Here is a 20,994-nt window from a genome sequence, read left to right as displayed (position 1 = left end):
TCATTTCATATTTGATAATCTTAATACAATTCTAACACCGTCTTCTGCATATTATGTAACTCTCAATACTGAACGGCTCAATAACTTAATTCAAGTCAGCAAAGCGCACAACAAATTCTGCGCAAAAAGCGCTGATGTAATAGACTTTGATAGAATTGTCCCTTCGTATTTCGTAGAAGCGTAAAGCGAAAACGTTCAGTCATATTTCTGTCTATGTTAGAGGCTTAAAAAATATGAAAATCAAGCAATAACAGTATTTTAACGAAACTCGAAGAGACGCGCTACCTTGCCTACGCGCTGTGCCGCTCAATCAATGTGCCGCGCCACGGCCGCCGCTTCATGCCTGCCAACGGCGCATAGCGTCAGCCATCAATCTACGTATTCTTCCAGGCGCGTGCACAATTCAAAACTCAAATAACGGTTGTCTCTATTGGCAGTCGAATAACAGCGCCAGCTATGCGCTGTCACAAGTGGCGCGGCGCGTAGCGACAAAAAGCGCCATGACATGCTTGATATGTACGCGATGCAAACGCGACGCCGCTGGGTAGCGTCGCCGCAGCGCGGAAGGATGGCGCTTTGCTAGCGGCAGCAAGGCACCGCGGAAGCGCTACACGTGGCATGATTCGGGTGGTGTGTAGCGTGGCGCGGCGTAATTTGGAGCGACATAGCGTGGCAGTGCGGCAGCGTGGCGTGATGTTGTAGCGTGAAGGTAAATGGAGCAGCACAAAAGCGGCAAAAACTTGGCTGCCGTTATTACAGTTGTCAATTCTATGCGCACAAAATGAGTGTGTACAAGCACATTGCATATTCAGCGCGCCATGTTTCATTGCCTGTGCGCGCGCGTGTGTGTTAGTGTATGTTCGCCCCACAATGCTATATGTCACGAAAGTTATTACTTTTTTACGTCGCATCCGCCGCGCGCGCACGCTCTGCCTAGCCACCAGCAACACCTGCGCCGCCCCTATTTGCCCTATGCATTTTTTCCTCCTGTTTACGCCCCAGTTGTTGATTTGGTTCATTTGGCGTCTGTTTGCGCGCAAAGTGAGGTTAGGCGCGTCCACACTTGACAATCTCACCGACTCAGTTGAAGTCATTCATTTCAATATTTCTATTTTATTTCTATTTCATACAAAAAAACAACATATGTAGGTGATTTTAATTCGCGCTCTAAGACTTTAAGACTATTTTTGCTTTTCAGCATTTGTGGCTTTGAAGACTTGCCACTTCTTCTATTTTGCTTCGGAAAGCTTATTCAGCAAGTCTGCGCGCCGGTATATGCTACCCAGGTGTGAAGTAAATTAAAAGTTATGAATATAAAGGCTTCCAACGCGGCATGTTAGAAAATCATTCGACATAACGGTAATTTTTGGGACAGTTGCCAAACTTTGCCGCAAAGTTTAGATTAAGTTTAGATTTTTCCAAAGTATTCTGAAGTTTTACAACTTTTGTTCATTGTTTGTATTTAAAACTAAGTTTTTCTACATTTATTGCTTGTATGGTATTTGCTAGCGCTTATTTAGATGTGCTATTTAGGAGCAAAAGCATAGGTTAGCAAATATTTTCGGCCAATTAACGGCGCGTGCGGTGCCAGGTAAGCTTTGTTCAAACAAATTGACAAAGTTTTTGAATGGTAAAAATTGTTTTTGTCATGAAGGTATAAGATCGACAAATATGTATAGTATAATTATAGTATATTATCACAGCTGAGAGTGACAGGCTGTGAGAGATGCCTTCTATTAGGGAGTAAGTGACTGTATAACGAAAAAATAACCAAATGAAGTGCGGCAAAGGTGACCACTTTCAAGACATGAGGTTTTCCTAAACAGCAAAAACAACACTTTTGCGCTACTTACAGCAAAAAAGGGTATAAAAACTTATTTTCTTAGATTTTGATAGTACTGTTTGTATGGCAACTATATGTTATAGTGCCCCAATCTGAACAATTTTCTAGCAGATTATTATGATGTTTTAACGTATTATATATGCCAAGTTTGGAGGAGATAGCTTGTCAAATAAAAAAGTTTTTCTTACAAGGACTTCAGTTTATTCGTTCAGTTTGTATGACAGCTATATGTTATAGTAGGCCGATCTAAAAAATTTCTTCAGATATTATAGCATTAATGTATATAATTATCCATACAAAATTTAATGCAAATATCTCGTCAACTCAATAAGTTTTCCATACAACAGATTGATTTCAATCGTTCAGTTTGTATGACAGCTATATGATATAGTGGCTTGATCCAAAGATGTTTTTCATATGTTGTAGCGTTCTTTTAAGGTGCAATCCTTGCTAAATTCTGTAAAGATATCTCGATAAATAAAAGAGTTCTTCATACAAGAGCTTGATTTCGAACATTCAGTTTGTATGACAGCTATATCTTACAGTGGTCCGATCTAAAAATTTTCTTCAAATGTTGTAGCATTTTCTTAAGGTGTAATCCCTGCTAAATTCTGTGAAGATATATCGATAAATAAACAAGTTCTTCATACAAGAGCTTGATTTCGAACGTTCATTTTGTATGGCAGCTATATGCTATAGTGGTTCGATATCAGCGCTCCCGACAAATGAGCAGCTACTTAGGTAGAAAATGACGTGTGCAAAATCTTAGAGCGGCATATCATAAACTGAGAGACTAATGCGCGTATAGGCAGACGGACCTTGCTAAATCAGCTAAGCTCATCACGTTGATCATATATGTACATATATTTTATAGGGTCTCCAACATACTCAGCTGTGTGTAACAAGCTTTGTGGCAAACTTAATATATACTGTGTATGGTATAATGAATTCGAATTAAACAACTTATACTTTTTTTAAGCAGCTAAAGTCTAAAGAGCTTATATTTCCCACAAAATTTATCGTGGTAAAAGTGGTTCGCATAGTTATGGGCACACCATTGAGTCTACACACACACATATACTCACAAACTATTTGGCCGCAGATAATCGCATTTTCCAATATCATCACAGAGCAGCGCAGAAAATCTGCAATTTTAATGTCTTATTTTCGCGCATTCCTTATCAAGGCCCCGCATAGCGGTATGGGGTGGCTAACGGTCATATACATGAAATAGCTATCAGGTAACTGAAAATCTTATTTTGCTAGCATGAAAAGAGAGTTCTGAGTACTTGTATGCGCTATGCTGCCACATATATAGATAAGAACACATATATTCATACATATATATTTTAAATACATATATATATACACATCCACACACATATATATATACCCACAAGTGCGCGCACCTGTTTGCGACAACGAGATTTGTAAATGAAAAAGGAAATTTATGCGAAAAAAAAACAGTGAACGCAACCCTTAAGTAAGCCGAGTAACAACAAGAAAGCCACGTTGGCAGCGCAGCTCAAAAGAAAGTGGTAACTGCACGAATAGGCAGCATCTTAACAACCCCATTAAAGCTTAGCGAAAGTAAGCAAAATCAACTTTCTCGCACATTGAAAATAATCCTTTTTTATTTATGCACTGGCACAGGCTCAGCAACGGCTGCGAACGCGGTTGCGCCCTCATCGGCATTGCAGCCGTCACAGCCACAGTCGTAGCCGCAAATTTATGTGTGCGAAGTCGACGCACACACACACACACATATATATACACTTACATTGGCATTATAAACAAGCAGCAGAAGGTATGCAGCCATACATAGGCAAACCCTACACAGGCAAACCCAATACGGGGGACATATGCCGATAGAAATAGGTATAAGGACGCCAACAGCAGTGCCGCTTTGACCCATGCTGGCACTACCCCAGCGTCTGTTCGGTCGCCGCGTCATGAAAATCTCTTAAGACGCAGCAAATATGAAAGAAAGTGGAATAAAATAGGAAATATTGTAAGTGCAGATGCGCAGGTGGGGAGTGAAATGATTCAGTTGAACTGTGTAATTGTATGAGTGTGTGTGTTTGGGTATCAATGCAGGATATCGCATATATCTGTACACGAGCGTATAAGCCCTTTTTAAAGTAGAATTAGGCTATTTGCGTTAACGCCGCTGCTATACACACATACGTCTACACATTGGTATATGTACGTGTTAGCAATTTAGGGTCGCCTGTGAACCGTCGTCTTAATAACTTAACACTGTGCTACTGGCAGAAAGGGTTCTGTATTGTATTTGTATAATAATTTATTTATTTTCCTAAATACACACGCTTTTCTATTTGGCAATAAAGACCACCCTATTAAGTAATAGTCGGAGGGCCACCATGACGTATGAGTGATTTTTATAACTTGAAGAGAATTTAACAGGATATACTCGTATTAAGTTTGCCATGCAGTTTGTAACACGCATTAAGAAACATCGGAAATCTTATAAAATATATAGATGATCAGCATGACAAGCAGAGTCCGTTGAACCATGCCTCTCTGTCTGACTGCTTTGCCGTGTGTATATACGCGAACTAGTCTACAAGTCCCTCAGTTTTTGAGATATCGTTCTGAAATTTCGCACACGTCCTTTCATGCCCAAGAAGCTGCTCATTTGTCGGAATCGCCGATAGCGAACCACTATAGCCTATAGCAGCCATACAAACTGTACGAGCGAAATTAAGTTCTTGTATAAATAACTTTTTTGTTTGAAGAGATACCTGCAAGAAATTTTCCACGGATAATTATATGTAACAAGGCTATAATATCTCATGAAATCTTTTAGATCGAACTATTACATCATATAGCTGTCATACAAACTTAACGTTCGAAATTAGGTTCTTATATGAAAAACTTTTGCGTTATAGAAGATATCTTCATGTAATTTGGCACAGATTATTAACTAAGACAATGCTATAATCTCTGTAAAAATTTTCAAGATCGGACTACTATAGCATATAGCTGTCATACAAACTATGCGATCAAATTAAAGTTTTTATATGGAAAACTTTTTTATTTGACGAGATATCTTCAGAAAATGTGACCCAAGCCTTTTTTTTTTGCTGTTAAAAGTAAATTCTAAGAATTTTTGTTCTTCGTAATTAATTACCAAATCAATCGACCCAGGTAAATAAGGCTGAATACAGAAAACTTGCTCGTCAATTTCAATTACCAAATCAGACCAAATCAGACCAAACGCGCCTAGGGTAGTTAGGCTGAGTACAGAGTAGAGTAAAAGTGAAGAAATAATATTCTAAAAATATCATATTTACCCAGCTAGTATAGTCAATTAATAGAAATTTATTTAACACCACTTTCAAATTCTAATTATCACTTTGTTTTCTACACCACTCTGTGCGCAGCCTAAGACGCGTGGCGGCACATAATCGCTTTCACGGCCACATAACACTTCATCTAGTTTATGAGAGCGGTTTACGAACTTTTTACTATATACTTGGCGCACGACAGCTGATCCATCGTTGTGCTAACCACAAATTGATTTTTATAGACAAGAAATATTCATTTTGAACAACTTTTCTAGTGGAAACCCCAAAAGTAAGCAGCAGCAGTGTACGCTTGCACGCATATGCTGCCTTAATGCGCCACACTACAAATTTCTTAGCTGAAATATGCCGCCACACACTTTGAAAAGACCGTATTATTACACACCTTAAGCAACGTCATAAAATGTGAAATATGCCACTTAAGTGGCTTACGACAACGCCGCTTTCACCTTTGCCACACAAGAAAAGAGTTTCGCACAATGCGGTTACCGCCCGGCGCGCGAGCGTGCAAGCATATCCACTGCCAAACAACTGGACGCAGCATAAGTGCTTAGTATGTGCGTTGCATGCGCCAGAGCTTATTCGATGTTATTGAAAAAGTTCGCGCTCGGTGCACAAATTAATTCAGCAAAGAAAAGAAAAGAAAGTTGGTCACGGTAGATGGGGGAAGCGATAAGTGAGGAGGGCGGTAAGTGTAAGCGTAGCAGTGCAATTCTTGCAAAGAATCTTTGTACTCACTCAGTTGACTGCTGTTAGCTTATACATTACTTCTTCGCTTGTTCGCCGTGACTTTTAAACAGCGACTTTTGTGCTCCTTTTCAATACTTGGCGAAAGCGCGTGCACATAAAAACTCAAATAAATTGCTTAAGTACAAGAAAAGTGAAATCGAAGAAATGAAATCGAAAAGAATTAGTGAAACCTAGATGTGCTGACAATACAAACAGCTACCTGCAAACAAATATATACATTAGGGTTTGCTTTATTTTGAAACAAAATATATATACATTAGGGTATGCGTTATTTTCCAAGTCATTTATTTTTTGCACTAAAAATTATTTTCAATTTAAACCACGCCTAAAACATTTTACTTTTACCATATCGTTGCCTAAAAAGCAAAATAACGTAACATTACTTTTCATTAATTTACAAGATATAATAGAAACCACTCATACTGGAACAAAATTCGAGTTTTGGTTATAAAATGGTTATGTATTGGTTACATATTGGTTATATCTGACAGCTGGAGGACAAAATTTTATTATACATACCTACATATGTATATGTTTACAGGCGCAGGAAAGCGATATAATAGAAACCATTTATACCGAAACAAAACTTGAGTTTTGGTTCTGAAAGGGTTATATAGTAGTTATATATTACTTATATATTGGTTATATCTGACAGCGGAAGCTGAAAATTTTATGCTACATATTTATTATATGATGTAGTGAATAGTAAGCAATAAAAAACTCAATTTCGATTTTTTTGATGACACGTTGTTTTGCATTTTAGGTGACGATATTTTTTTTCTATGAAATTTTTTGATATTTTGCAATAAATTTTGTAACTCCAAATCAAATAAAGCTACAACATCCAAAGGCATATACTTTAATAGAAAAATATTTACGTTACAAAAAAGTACTTAATAATTTTTTTCATAAAAACATGCGTTTAAAAGTTATACGCAGTTAAAGTTATGCTGTATTTGTTGAATTCATAGGGTACACCACGCCGTATGAGCAACATAAAATGTGTAAATCACTATGTGGTATGAATGTTCAGAAGAAATATGATCTAGGCACCGTTTAAACTGAATATAAATATTTCAGACCAAAACCTGAAACTTCAGAAAAATAACGACCACCCTAATATACACACACAAATCGCTGTAGCGTAAGCAAAGGAGGCATGGAAATGAAATTAATACTTGAAGGTTATTATTACGTGTTTGACTCGCGACTGTCGTTGTACGTCTACCAAGAACTATTGATTGGGTAGGCAGAATACACACAATTACAGAAACAACAACAAACACAGCGCACATTGCGCTATATAGCTAATCATACAACGAACTACACGAGAATGACAAGCAAAATTGTAGCAAATAACGGCATTAAGAGCGTTGGCAGTGCTGTGCCTAGTGTGTCACACAAACACATACACAGACGTGAGAACTTTTTTGTGTGAAAATGTGCAGCGAATAACTTGGTAGAACGAAGGCACTTTGCAACAAACAACTAGTGTGGAGATGTGTAAGAAATGTCCAAAAGACAAGAAGAAATGTTAACGAAAGTTGCACGAAGTTATAATACCCTACACAAGGCATTTCTTATAATGTAAAATGGAATAAAAGCCGCTTTCTCTTGAATTTGAGTGTTAATTTTGTATGGCAGCTATATGTTATAGTGGGTCGATCTGAACAATTTCTTCGCAGATTTTACCGTTATGGCAGGCAATATTAAAAACAAAATTTCGTGAAGATATCTCGTGAAATAAAAAAGTTTTCCATACAAAAACTTATTTTTGAACGTTCAGTTTTTATGGCAGCTATATGTTATAGTGGGTCGATCTGAAAAATTTCTTTGCAGATTTTACCGTTATGTCAAAGAATAATCTGTGCTGAATTTCGTGAAGATATCTCAAGAAATAAAATAGTTTTCCATACAAGAACCTGATTTTGAACGTTCAATTTGTATGACAACTATATGTTATAGTAAGCCGATCTGAACAATTTCTTCGTAGATTTTAGTGTTACGTCATAAAAAGATTGTCTGCTGAATTTCGTGAAAATATCTCTACAACTAAAAAAATTTTCCATACAAGCACATGATTTTGAACATTCAATTTGTATGGCAGCTATATGCTATAGTGGTCCGTTGACGACAGTTCCAACAAATAAAAAGTTTTTTGAGGAGAAAAGAATGTGCACAAAATTTCAAATCGATGTCTCGAAAACTGAGCGACTGGTTCGCGCATATATACTGTTTAGGGTATAAAAAGTTGGCCAGCAAATATTTGGCAGCAGTAAGTATTTTAAAATATTACCTACGTCACGTCAAGCGTAAGTATCCAGTACATTTTGTCACAAATATTTGCACAAATAGTGCGGAGTACATAGCAAGTGAACTGCCACAGTGCCTACTCATATGCCTTTGAGTCCGTCTCCACACAAATCATAAACTCAGGCTCTAGCACAACTCGCCCAAATATTTACACACCTTCACTAACAAGCGCATTCATTTGTTTCCACAAATCTGCACACTGGCCAGCGCACACACTAACACACGGCCGCTCCACACACTGCTGTGACGTGCAAGAGGAAATGCTTGACATTAAAGTTGGTGACACAATAAAAACATACAAATGACCCGCTTACACGCAGCCCAACAATTGTTATGGGCATCACTGCCGCTAACTAACACAATGCACGGTTGTACCCTGCACAAGCCTGCTCACCAAACTACAGTCGCTTCATTTTGTTGGTCGTCTAAGTCTTCATTGTACTTTTATGTCTTCTCTCGCTCGCACTACTTTTGCCAAACTTTTCCCGACGCTGCTGCCAGCCGCACTGTAGCCCTGTATCGTGTCTACGCAAACAAAAAGTGGATTACACTCCTTTATTGGCCACACGCAAGCGGTGCGTGCGGTGGTAGCTGGTTGTAAGAACACTTAATGCTCCATTTAAAAGCCGTACTGCCGCACTGCCGCTGCTGACCATTTGCCTACTGCATGTGTATAATAATAAAAGTTGTATATGTGTTGGCATTTTGTTGTTGTATAGTATATTTTATTTGCCTTGTTCTTGTTATGCTTCATTTTGTGGCCGTGGCAAGTTCAATGCGATTTTATGTATTAATCGCCATTAAGAAATTCAAAGCAAAGTCGTTCTGTGGCAGCCACAATACTCTTTTCCCTCTTCGGAATTTATGTGCAAACTTCGGTGTGGAAACGAAAATGGGGTTGGGCACTGAGGGTGTGGGGCGCATGCATATATTGAGATATATATATGTATTTATGTGATTTGGAAATTGAACAAGACAATTTGTTTGCTCGTCGGCATGAAATTGAAATTTAGACTTTTGGTATTTATTTTTAGGCAAGTGGATTGAGCATTTTATATTGCATGTAGAGCGATTTGGACTTGTAGTTTGTTTTAAGTTTGAGTTTTATTTTAATTTTTGATGTGCATGTAGATCATGGCTACACTTGGCGTCAAACAAGGAAAAATCTTCTCAAATAAAAAGGTTTCACATACAAGAAATCAATGTTAAGCGTTCAGTTTGTATGGCAGCTATATGCTATAGTAAACCGATCTGAACAATTTCCTTGGTGATTATACCGTTAGTTTAGACAATAACTTATACCAAATTTTGTGAAGATATCTTGTCAAATAAAAAAGTTTTCTCTACAAGAACTTCATTTTGACCGATTAGTTTGTATGGCAGCTATATGCTATAGTGATCCGATCTGGAAAATTTCTGCGGAGATTTTAGAATTGTCTTAGGCAGTAATGTATTCAAAATTTTGTAAAGATATTTTGTCGAATAAAAAAGTTTCCCATATAAGAACTTAATTCTGATAGGTCAGTTTGTATGGCAGCTCTATGCTATAGTAGTCCGATCTTAAAAATTTCTTCGAAGATTATACTGCGCCTTTGGACAAGAGTTTGTGCCAAATATCGTGAAGATAGCTCGCCAACTACAAAAGTTTTCCTTACAAGGACATGATTGCAGTTTGTAGGGCAGCTTTACGCTATAGTGGTGCGTTATCAGCTATTCGCGTAAATGAGCAGCTTCTTGAAGAAAAAAGAGCATCAGACAGTATCAATCACAAATCACACTGATATGGTCGCCTGGATGTAGAGAAACGCTAACGAAGAAGCTTCAGACGTGTGAGAACATTGAACTCCGCACTACCATAGCATGCCTTTCGATGTCTCTGGTTGAACACAGGCAAGCCCATACGCTTCCGGTTAAGAAACGTAATGAGCTCCTCTGCAAGCAGTTTCTGTTGGGATGTTTTCGCAGAGTTGCCACGAGAATCTAGAGTGACCCTTGCGCAACTTTGCTTTGAATGTTGTAGCAGATTAAACTCCTACTTATCCAAAATCGACCTCGCCGCTTGATACTAACCACTTCTTGGCAGTGCCAACGAACCTCATTAATCTAACACCATTCCTCCTATAGTTCGACAGCGTCGGCATAGCACGTTTCCTGGACCTACCTTTAGATATTTTTGATGACAACCAATCTTTCCACCCAAACGGAGGAATAGATAATCGCTACGATAACACCCACACCCAGATTTAAACAGCTCCTGGCAGTATGTTTGTCATTTCGTCAGTGTGTTCGGTAAGGTTTGGCAGTCATTTTCTCTGAAGATGCCCTATATCTGGTTTAATGTCATCGTTAACTAACAAAATTATAACTATTAGAGTGAGTAAAATGATTTTGTGGTTCAGGAAGGACGCAATTGCTTTCCCAGAAGTTAACCATTTGATGCAGACTGTGGTGTGAGCCTTATTTCTTTCGAAGTCAGGCAGGAAATGCCGCTACCAGCAATAGTGAGTGTTATAACGCGATGTTGAACGACTTTTTTTCGGAATTTTACGAATTCGAAGAAGAGGGATCTCTATTTCCAACAAGACGGTGCACCGCCAGATGTTTCGCCTCTAAAAATGGACACATTGCGGGCAAAGTTTGGCGACTCATTAATTTCGAGAAATAGTCCAGTCAAATGGCCAAGATCCTGCGACTCAAGGCCTCTTTATTATTTTCTCTTGGTGTATGTTAAATCAAAGGTTTACGCCAATCAACCAGCAATGTTCGAGGAGCTCATAGACAACATTCAGCACGCTTTACCCGAAATTCCTGCCGAAATGCTACTCCGGATCATAGAAAAATGGCATAAATGACTGAAGATAAGCAAATGGAACCTTGGGAGCCATTTGGCCGACATTTTGTTCAAATCATAAGTGGTATAAAATTATCTTCATTTCAACATCACATCGTTCTTGTCGGTAGACTCTTGAGACGACACAGTCCAACTTTTTTATGTGGCTTTTTTGACTATTGCCGTAATTACTTAACATTCTCATTGCTCTCGGAAAACTTTTTATACAAAAATTCGAAGCATTATTTACAACAATTCCAAATTCTTGCTGTAACAGCCTCAACTTGCCTGAAGTTATTTGTTTATTCATGACGCTTCAAAAAATTAATGGGAGAAATTGTCTCCAAGCCAAATATAGAAGGAAACAACAGAAATTCGTTGCCAAATCAGCAAAATGTTGCAGAAGAAAGTCATGCTTCATTATCAGAGTTGAAGATTTGCAGACTGTATTGCGCGCTCTTCCAGTTTAATTGCGTTTTTACGACGGATTTAATGAGTATTTTTACGACAGAACTTTGTTAAGTGAATTGCGTGGAGATATGGAAATAAAGAGCAACTTTATGAGCTTAGAGCTTTAAGGTTATGTGCGCTGAAGCGTGAAATTATTCTTGTAAACTTAATATTTTGCTAAAATTATATAAATAATAAGAAAATTAAATACAGCAACTTTGTTATATCCAACGGGTTTATAAGCAAAGGAAGTCCAGGGAGACTTGCTGCCACTTGCGAAGCTAAAAGCTAATTGTGCACGCTTGCAATTTATTTTAACTTTCGATTTTGGTTTTCCAATGAACTTCACAGACATTGAGTGCTACAAGAAATTATGGAGCCAAAATAAATGACCTTGACTGTCGCCGCATTGTCCCAAAAGCGTGCGCGTCAACACGATTTGAAGGAAAACCGAAAACGCAACGAGCGAAATTAAGGAATTTCAGTCATTTAGTAGTTTACACAAATGCATGTGTATGTGCATCTCTCTCTCCCTCTCTCTAAATGTATATATGCATGCAATGGGTGATTGAAGTAGAGGTTATATTTTGAGAGAGAGGCTATTTTGGCAGTTCGCGTGTGAGTCGGGTGTATATTAGTTTTGTTCAGTATTGTTTGACATTTCATCATGGAAAGACTTAGGCCTGAACAACCTTTACAAATCCTTCAATTTTATTATGAAAATTTACGTTTTGTAAAGAATAAGTTTCGCGTGCTACGCTCAGCTTATGGTCAACATAATCGACCTACTGAGCATACTATTTGCAACATCATCAACCATCTTGAGACCCAGCATTCATTATTGAATAATATTCGACCGAATAGATAGCATCAGTAGCTAAGAGTGGAAACAAAGACCGTGGAGAGTCGATTCGTAGCAACTCGGACTGACGTATGGAACGGTAGGGCGCATTTTACGTCGAGATCTTAAGATCAAAGCGTACAAAATATAGCTTGATGAAAAACTGAAGCTGCTCACCCATCCCAGGTGGCATCGTTTGGCTCTATGGACTCTTGAAATGTTCCAAGAAGAACCGACGTTTCCGAGCCAAATATTGTTCAGTGATGAGGTCCATTTCTCGTTCAATGGGTATGCAAAATTACCGCGTTTGGGACGAAGAGCCTGAAGTGATTCAAGAGCTGCCATTTCATGCAGAAAAACAATGGTTTGGTACGGTTTGTCGACCGGTAGAATCGCCATATTTCTTCATAAATTGTCCAGGTGAGAACGTAATCGTTAATGTCAAACATTATCGCACCATCATAACCGACTATTTGATACCTAAAATTGAAGCTCGTGATCTCGGCGATATTTGGTTTCAACAAAACAAAACCTTTTCCCACACATCGCAGCAGTCAACGGGTTTATTGAGAGAACACTTCAGTGAGCATATAATTTCACGTTTTGGGCCGGTCAATTGGCCACGAAGATCGTGTGATATCACTTTTTTTTGTAGGAATATGTAAAGTCTAAAGCTTATGCAGACAATCCCGCTTCGATTCAGGCCTTGAAGCAGTCATCGAAAATTAAACTCAACGGATGGGTCATCAGGGACGGAGCCGCGGCCAACACTTGAAAGAGATAGTCTTCAAAAAATAAATTACAAAGAATGTTCTCTGAAGTTTATTCGTTTTTTCTTTAATACAAAATGTAGGGAACCTCGAAATGGACCACCCTTTATATCTGTAAGTATATGTGTGTCTAGCGGTTATTAACAAGTAAACAGTCATTTGCTATGAACTTATAACGCAGCCAACACAGCAAAACTGTAACTAATATGAATTTCTTCAGTAGAAACTCGAGTTTATCAACGGAATACAAGCACACAACGAATTGCCGAAATGAGGTCGTTTAACGTGGAAAAAGTTAAGTACAATGCAGTGTAATGTTTGGATAATTAATTTTATTGTCTAAGTTTAGGTTTTTTGGTAGAGAAGTAGGCGCGCAATGAAGGAAACGCCACTGCAACAACTACAAAACAAAAAGCGGCAACAAACACACACGCACCGAAGAAATAATAATTAAGTCACAGCGCAACAACGAATGCGAAGGACATTCGTGCTAAAATAAACAAGTGTAAATAAAAAACAAGTAAGGAAGGGCTGAGCTCGGGTGTAACCGAATATTTTTGTACACGCGCCACTTGCAAGGAAAAAAGTCGGAGAAATACTTTCAGCTGCAGACAATACTGGAAAGTGAAAGAAGGGGTTTAATAGGCTGTAGTCATGCTTCTGGGAAAGCTTTACAGTCGTAGGGCTATACCCAACTCCTACACTTGCGACCTGGCGGCTTAGCCTGGAAACTTCAGTAACCCTTGTATAAGATGCGGTAGCCAACCCGTGTGGAGCCTGGGGTCACGGCTAAAAGAGAGTAAGGTTCAGCGAAGTGATTCGACATATTCGATTTGCTGAAGTCTAATTGCAGCGTCTGTTCACCAGAGGTGCGGCTGCGCGCAGGTATCGGTCCTGAAACAAGAGACAGTTCGCCTTTCCCACGACAGTCGGCCCTAGGTAGCCGGAACGGACCCGGTTTTTATCCGGTCAAGGACTGTGAACTCGGCATAGTTCTGTCGCTACAACAACAACAAACAAGCTGCTTTATACTATTCGCCTAGCGAGGTTGTGCGCTGGGTTTGGGAACCGCCGTCTACGCCAATAAGGACGAAGAAAGTGAAAGCATCAGTCCTCGAAACACTTTTCATAAGAGCCTTCGACGCATTTTGTTTTTAGACAATTGGAAAGTAAAATCCTCTCTCGACGAACAAAGACCAAACTTTATAAATCACTCATTATTCCCGTCCTGCTATAAGGTACAGAGGCATGGACGAAGACATCATCTGCTGAGTCGACCTTAGTAGTGTTCGAGAAAAAGGTTCTGCAGAAGATACAAGATATACGGCGAAATTGACTTTGTTCAGCGAATCAAGACACCAGCGCGGCTAAGTCATATTGTAAGGATGGAAGAGAACACTCCAGCTTTGAAGGTTTTTGATTCAGTAACCGTCGGTGGAAGCAGAGGAAGAGCAGCGAATTTTGTTTTGTCTCTTCGATCGACTAAAAAGGGGTTCCAAAGAGTGCCAATTGCAATTTGGGTAACAAGAAAGAATCACAGGGAACCAAATCTGGTGAATATAAAGTTTGATCGTTTTGAAAAAAAAAATCAGCTTTATTGGGACGAGTCGAGCAAGGACGCGTTTCATACCCAAAATATTCAACAAAACCATTCAAAAGGACTCGCGAGAGATATCGAGTTCTCTTGTCATCTCTCTAACAGTTGTCTGACAATTTTCAGGCACCATAACCTCAATTTTTTTTAAAACCTTCATAATTTGAAGAGATCGAAGGTCGTCCAGAAAGAGGTAAGACCAGTTCCGACTGCTTTTTTATCGTAATATGTATATCCACATCTATTTCGTTTAGTTTAGGTGATACAAATAACCGTTAGTTGAACAAAATTTGTATACGCTATAGCAACATGTTGCGAGAGTATAAAAATTGCCTTATATATATGTGTGTGAGTGCAAAGTGCTGGAGTTAGTTAGCTACACGCCGCATAAATAGCACAAGCACGTTGAAGTTCCAAACAAATGTTACTCGTTTCATTGTTTTAGCTTTGCTGCCCCCCACACCCCGCAACCCCTTCATCCACCTCATTTATTGTGCAACTAGAATGGACACTCTGCATGAATGCGCTATTACGCCGGCTGTCGGCAAATGCCGCAGTAGCGAAATGACACTCAGCCAAGCGAGCGTTTGCAATGAATGCGACGTGTCTGCCGACTTCACACAAACACACACACACACTACTGCAAATGACTGCTGTACCGATTTGCTTGTGTGTTGGCAAACATTTGCAAATGTTAATATTTTCGCTGTGTGTATGAGTGTGTGTGTGTTGTTTATGCATTATTCGTTTGCTTTTATGTCCATTTGTCTTTGCATTCTCATTTCATCTATTATGCCAACTAATAACAACGGTAAGTCGGTTTTGTAAACACTTACACATAAACACGTTTGCATGTATGTATGTGTATGTGTGTTTGTGTGAATTGTCAGACGTATGCCACATGTCGCTTGACTAGAAATATTTAACTATACACGTACGTCGCATAGCGCTGCACTACTTACCAATACATATACAAACATACATACAATACATATACAAACAAACATAGCAACACATATACAAACATACATATGGGCAAATAATAGAATATTCATTATGTATAGCCTTTGTTCGGTGGTCACATATTTCACCGTTCGGTGTGTGCCTTCTGTTTATTTCCTTCAGCTGTCACATAAATAAAGTCAATGTATAAATGCTCATCTATAAACTCGTTTACACGGTGGAGTCTGGTGGCTGGTGTTAAATTTATACAACTGGGAAGCAAATTGTATCTGGTATAAATCAATTTTCGCAAAACTTACTTCGATAAAGTTTAAGTTTTGTATGAATGGAGTGAAGTGTTGAGGTTAGACGTGAACAGCGGAAGAATTCAGACGGAAAATAGACCAACGTTTGTCGATTTAAGAACTATGATGATTTATAATTATGTTTGCGATAAAAGATAACGCCCCAAAGCTACTTATATAGTCAAATGGAAATGTTTTCCATACAAGGACAGGATTTTGAACGCTCAGTTTGTATGGCAGCTATATGCTATAGTGGTCCGATCTTAACAATTTCCTCGGAGATTTTACTTTTGCCTTAAATAATAATACATGACAAATTTCGTAACGGTATCTCGCCAAATGGAAAAGTTTTCCATACAATAACTGCATTTTGAACGCTCAGTTTGTATGGCAGCTATATGCTATAGTGGTCCGATCTTTACAATTTCTTCGAAGATTTTACCGTCACCTTAGACAATTATCTTTACTCAATTTCGTGACGATATCTCGTCAAATAGAAAAGTTTTTCATACAAGGGTCCAGCGTGTAGATCATAGCTAAAATAACCTAATTATGGTATATTAAATTTTTTCTGCCTTAACCATATTTCTCCATCACAAAATAAAATGGTTTCAGGAGAAAATGCAGCGCTGTGCTTGTCAATTTCCGCCACCATTTCGGTTTGACGCGTCGGTTCGGATGCCGCGAGTGCACAATTCGGTGAAAATCTATAAATTCGCTTAAAATACTTGTGAAAATGTCGGCTACTGCGCATAAAGTGTTTGTTTAGTATCTTCATTAACAGGAAATTGTGAAATATGCGTCCGGGCATAGTGCTTTAACAGAAAATCGGAGTAGTGAGTACCTGTCGAAGGCAATGCAACTGAAAGCTAAGAAAGGATGTGGGTTTCATGTACAGCAGTGATTGGCAAATGTGTTTTTGAGCTTGAAAACATTAAGGTAAGCCGAAATTAAAGAAAATCTAATAAAATGCAAGATTTGCTTTTAAAAATGTCCTTAAATATTCCATCATATCCGTACTTTGTATGGCGAACTTTCTTATTTGACAAGATATCTTCATGAAATTTCGCACGAATATTTTTCAAAGTCAATGTTACAATATCTGAAAAAATTATTCAGATCGGTCAACCGGTGGCACACCACTGCCATAAAGCTCTAAGTTATTATTTTTTACTAGTCTTAACGTCGTTTGAATATAATGGCTTTAGAATATTACAACCCATAATCTCAAATTTCTCAAAAAAATTTCAAAATTAAAAATTTTCAAAATTTCAAAATCATAATTAAATTTTTTTCTTTCACTTTACGAAAAATAAAATTAAAATAATAATCTTTTTAAGTAATTTTTTTATTTCACTTTAGAAAAAAAGTTGAAAATTTTTTTAACTAATCTCAACTTCGTTAGAACATAATAGCGATAGAATATAATAACGCAAAATCTCAATTTTCTTAAAAAAAATTTCAAAAAAAAAATTTTCAAAATTTCTATTTCAATATTAAATAAGTTTCTTTCACTTTACGATAAAAAATTTAAAATAATAATCTTTTTAAGCTATTTTGTTTCATTTCACTTTAGAAAATATTCAATTTTTTTTTTAATATTAAAAATTAAAATTTTTTGAAAATCAAAAAAAAAATTTGAAAATTAAAAAAAAAAAGTGAAATTTTTTTTCTAATCTTAACATCTTTAGAATATAATAAATTGAAATTTTTTTTACTAACCTTAACATCTTTAGAATATAATAGCGTTAGAATATAATACCCCATAATCTCAAATCCCAAAAAAGTTTGAAAATTAAAAAAAAATTCAAAACTTCAAATTCAATATTACATTTTTTTAATTTTTTTTTTACTAACCTTAACATCTTTAGAATATAATAGCGTTAGAATTTAATAACCCATAATCTCAATTTTATTAAAAAAATTGCAAAATGAATTTTAAAAAGAAATTTTTGCTACCACTTTATAAAAAAAAATTCATTTTTTTTTCAAAATTAAATTTTTTTCTCTTCCAATCACTCACCTTATTTTCTCTATCAAAACGTATTTGATTGCTGTGATTTGGTACTTTTCGGTTGTTGTTGTTGTATTTATATATTTATTTCACTTTTAATTTATAATATTCTTTTTTTAATTTATTTGTATTTTTTAGCAAAGCATTAGTAATTGCAAAAATTATTTTCACACAATTCTTTTAAGTTTCATTAATTTTTAATCATTTTTGTTGCTGTTGTATTGTTTTTGTAACTTTTTCATATTTACATTTTTCGCAACTACCGCTAGAACAGCGCACTTTTCCACAGATTCAGCAGAAATCTGTGCTGCTTTCATGCTTAAAGGTTGTTGTTGTTGTTATTATTATTATTACCACTTCCAATTGAAACTTCTCCAACTTGTGACGGCGACACTTGGCTGCTGAAAGTTTTCATTTGGCGTTTAACTTGCGAAAGTAGTTTCTTTTTCGCCTTTTCCCCGCTTTGTGTGCGAAATTTGTTGCATGCACGCTTAGCGCGCTACACTGGCGTCATAAAACTAGCAGCGCTGACGCTTACTTGCAGCGCTTAATTATTACAAGCGTTGTTGTTGCAGTTAACACACAAGCACATTGCAGTAGCTCGAACTGTTTTGCTTTATCTTACTTCGCTTGTTTGTAGTTGTTTTTTTGTTGTATTTGCGGCAGCGCTTACCTTCGCATGACTCACAAGTGTGCAGTTGCGCTTGTGGTTTATTTGTTTGTTTCTTTTTTTGTTGTTCAGTTTACAGTTATTTGCAGTTATTTTTGCAAACGTCGTCTTTTTGCCGCTCTCAGTGCTTTTATCGTTGTTGTTGTTGTTGTGCCTAAAGTTGTCCTGCCATGCATTGCCTGCCTTTGCTATGCAAAGTGTTACTTTCCTGCCTTATTTCCTTCCGACTTCACTTCCTCCTGCCACCGTGCGCTGGCATAACGGACGTGTCGGACAACGATACAGCGTCAACTGTCACCGCTCGGCGTCCAACCAATGCAACAATGTTTAACGAACTGTCGCGCTCAACGAGCACCTGAACAACGGTATGCACTGCCCGTTGACTGACACGTTTCCTGATTTTGTAAATTTAATATTTACCACCACACTCGGCGTTGGCGACAACCGACTACAAGACGTTGGCTAACGTTTGCTAACTGCGGCTGTAGGCCGTTGCCGTGTCTAACTGTTGTTGTTTGCACTTTATTTGCGGCCGTACAAGCACTTGCGGGATTAGCGAACAGTTTGAGGTGCAAAATATGCGCAAAGCTTCTGATAGAACTTGATTCTGTTTGAAATGCTGTAAGTTCTTGCGCTACCTGCGAAATTCAATGCCAATTTTAACGGTTTTCACTTGCTTTGCTTGATTCGGGCAGTATTTGTTGCTCATAAATTTTTTCGAAAATATTTTTCAAAATTTTTTCAAATTTTTTTGATGAATTTCTAACGCTTTTCACTATCTTTGCTTTATTCGAGCAGTTTGTTGCTCATAAATTTTTTCGAAAATATTTTTCAAAATTTTTTCAAAACTTTTTTTTTTAATTTTTAACGGTTTTCACTCTCTTTGCGCGCTGCCAACTATCTTTGTTGCTCATAAATTTTTTCGAAAATATTTTTTAAAAACTTTTCAAATGCGTGCCTCAACTTTATGTAAAGTTTGGCCTATATTTTTGAGAATATTATTGGCTATAATAGTTACTTTTGGCCGACGCTCAGCGTTTCACCTGCTTGCTGCTTGCTGTTGTTGGTTTTATGGTGTTATTATTCGATTAATTTGGTTTGTTTGGTATGGCCAGCGGTTTTAGTAGATAGTTTAGGGAGAAGAAGTAGTTGCAGTTGCACCAAAAGGTGTGTTTTGCAAGGAAAATCGCTTGTTTCTGTTTAAATTTATGCCAAGTGTCGTTAATTATTTTTTTATAATATATTTTATAATTATTTTTTTTTTGTTTTATTTTATTTTTTCGGCCAGTTTTCACTGCTCACACTTGGCAAGCAATTATTGTGATGCCAAGTGTTGTTTGGTATTTTTTATTTATTTTAGATTTTTATTAAATTTTTTTAAATATTTTTTTCAGCTAGTTTCACTGCTCACACTTGGCCGTCAATTATTGTCTCACCAAGTTTTTTTGCTTTAAATTTTTATATATATTTATTTGCTTTTAACAAGCTTCATTTTTATTTTTATATACATTTTTTTACAAGCTTTATTTTTATTTTATATATTTTTTATATTTATACTCGGCGTTCACTTCACTTCTTAGCATAAAATTTGCAACTTGCTGCACTTTATGCTTGCAATTTATATGCCATTTTAGTATTTTTGCATATATTTGCTATTTATTTTCATTTATTTTCCAACCTTTCACGTTTTAGTACTTTTTCATTTATTTTCATTTTTATACAAATTTTTCACATTTTAGTATTTTTGTATATTTTTTTATTTATTTTTACCAATTATTTGCATTTATTTACTAATTTTTCACATTTCACCATTTGTTTTAATTTTTTCCATTTTTTTCCGCACATTCACCACACTATTGTATTTCTTTATATCTCTTTCACCTGCACAATGCTGTGCTTTAGCCATAATTTTCATTTTATTTTCATTTATTTTCACGTTTTCACGCTTTACGTCCACTTTTTTGCTTTCTTTAATTTGCATATGCTTGCTTTATTGCTTCTTATGTTGTTATTTTTGCTATTCAACTTTTTGCTTTCGCCCATTCGCACTCTCTCTCATCTCTCAACACGTTTTTTCAGCTGCCTCTCACTGCACATGCATATTGCTGTTGTTTGTGTTGTTGTTGTTTTTGTTTTATATAACTGTAATTGTCACTGCTTTTATCTTTCGCCACTTTTGACACTTGCAAATTCACCACACACACTACCACCACGACAGCTGCGCTATTCGACTGCACAGAGCGACATCCTGCAAGCAATGCGTGCGCACACGCTGCTCTCGCACTCGCACTCGTCGCATTTACAACGATTAGCATGCACATAACCAACAGCGCGACGGAGCTT

The 20,994-nt window shown here is 37.2% G+C and overlaps 1 protein-coding gene across 3 annotated transcripts in view; it reads right to left on the bottom strand.

Annotated features, from left to right (window-relative positions):
- Window positions 1-18,499, bottom strand: part of LOC105225975 (uncharacterized) — a 110,285-nt gene extending 91,786 nt beyond the window's left edge. For all 3 annotated transcript variants that reach the window (XM_049457452.1, XM_049457451.1, XM_049457449.1), the window contains exon 1: window positions 17,991-18,499. The gene's annotated coding sequence lies outside the window, so the exon portion shown is untranslated. The remainder of the gene's footprint in view (window positions 1-17,990) is intronic.
- Between the last annotated feature and the right edge of the window lie 2,495 nt (window positions 18,500-20,994).

The sequence above is a fragment of the Bactrocera dorsalis genome, chromosome 5 (assembly GCF_023373825.1).
Source record: "Bactrocera dorsalis isolate Fly_Bdor chromosome 5, ASM2337382v1, whole genome shotgun sequence".
NCBI classification, from domain to species: domain Eukaryota; kingdom Metazoa; phylum Arthropoda; class Insecta; order Diptera; family Tephritidae; genus Bactrocera; species Bactrocera dorsalis.
The sequence above is the reverse complement of the archived record's forward strand: the minus strand, read 5'-3'. Positions and strand labels throughout refer to the sequence as shown.